Raw genomic sequence first — 1,891 nt, 5'->3', positions numbered from 1 at the left:
TTAGTGTAAAAAGTTCTGGAGTGTTAGTAAGTTTTTGGAGTGATGTGAATTTGATTTACTGACAAAAACAAATTTTCTGGATAGGACTAGATGAGGCAGATTTTGTATAAAAATTTGTCATGGATACAAACATCACTTGTTTTCTAGAAAAAAACATTGAAGATAATATGTCAAGATTACTAGGTCTGCAGTTTTTTGCTTTATATAAAATGCTCTCAAATTTAAATGTAATTCCTATGTAGCAATGAAGTCCACGTTTCTGGATAGTCAATTACTTGCTTTATGGGTGACAACAACCACTTTTACTGCTTAAAATAGTAACACTTGTTATACCTTGAAAGTGCATTTCTGAAATGTTGGTTTTGATATAAGCCTCATAAATTTAAAACTTAAAATTTATATTAAGTAGGTCACTATTTTTAATATCATCTAAATGCAATATACTGACCCAATATAGAAAGTTGGATCAATGTTAGAAATGAAGATTCACAGCTTATCTTGACAAGCTTGTCATTAGTGTCTCACATTTATGCTCTTACCCTTGATTTTATGCTTCACAGATGAATTCAAATTTTAGTGTAATTCCACTTCAGAATAATATGAAATTTTCCCAAACCTGAGATCATTAATGCTACTCTGGTAATGATGTTTTGAGATCTTATAGCCTAAATCCAAAATATTATTATGGAATCCATAGCTCAGGGTTGTGGAGAAGGGCTTCTGAGGAGTTTTCCATTGCCATAATAATCCAGTTAAGGGAACATTTCAGGAATTGTTGGAAGCTGGGTTATTTTGTAGTAAATATGCTTCAGTTTCCATGCAGTATGCCCAGAAATAATCCATTTCAACTTCTGAACATTTGGTTTGGAACACTTGTTTGATGAATATTCAGTTAAACACTTGGATATGAGTTCTTGCCAGAAGGTCAAATCTCTGCCATTTACCTTGGAATGTGTCTGAAGACATTCTACTCCTTCTGTTAACTCTACATACTTCTGTGCTTGGATCTCCAGTGCAGTGATAGACAATGCCAACACAGAAGGCTTTGCTTTAGAAAATATGATCCTGCAGTGGCATCCCTTAAGTTGAGCTTCTAGTCTTTCAAAATTAAGGCTATTTCTCTCTTCAAATGGCAAGTTCTCTTGAATGAGTGAGTAATAGAGTTGCAGAAATTGAAAGGCCATAGTAGCTTTAACTTTCCAACACACCTTCTCCAATACAATTTTTTCCATTCTCATCAGGTCTGAAACCATGAACCTATACTGACTTATTCGGATCAAGTCAGTTACCAATGGGATATTCCTTTCCTTTTCTATTGATATTACAGCTAAATAGAAGCAGCTCAGACCAACACACCCAAGGTGTTTGGGCTGTGCCTTCATTTTGGACAGGAATCTGTCCAGTAAGTTCACAGCTAGAGGAACGTTTCCATGTCAAAGCCAAAAAACTGAGTTAGAGTAAGAAGATCATTTACTTCAAAGTCCCTTAGCCTTGCCGTCATTCTGAGACTATTATCATGTGCTGATTCAATTAGTCTCAAGCCACAGACCTCTGGCTGACATCTCAACTCCTGTTCCAAAAGGGCATTCAGCTGGTGTACCAGTTTCTGAGAGTCAGCTGTTAGTACCTGTATCATCTTGCGACTATGGCTCCTCGGCGATAAGCATCCTCCTTGGGCCTGCTCTTACCTCACCCCACGATACTAGACCTGAGAGGCCTACAAAACTAGGGCACTCGCAGGGAAGAGGGAAGAGGCCCAGGGAGGGAGAACAATCCTGGGTGGAGGTCTCCATAGCACCACCCATACACACCGCCCATATCGGGGTCAGGTCAGAGCCCAAGGGGCTGATTCCATATGAATTTTAGAACTATTTGTTCCAGTTTGTTGAAG

At 38.2% G+C, this 1,891-nt stretch overlaps 1 pseudogene; it reads right to left on the bottom strand.

The window, feature by feature from the left end:
- Positions 1-732: 732 nt before the first annotated feature.
- Positions 733-1,636, bottom strand: LOC108393819 (cyclin-G1 pseudogene; annotated as a pseudogene).
- Positions 1,637-1,891: the final 255 nt, after the last annotated feature.

This window comes from Manis javanica, chromosome X (assembly GCF_040802235.1).
Source record: "Manis javanica isolate MJ-LG chromosome X, MJ_LKY, whole genome shotgun sequence".
Taxonomy (NCBI): Eukaryota; Metazoa; Chordata; class Mammalia; order Pholidota; family Manidae; genus Manis; species Manis javanica.
Note: the sequence above shows the minus strand (reverse complement) of the source record. Positions and strands in the feature narration are given on the sequence as shown.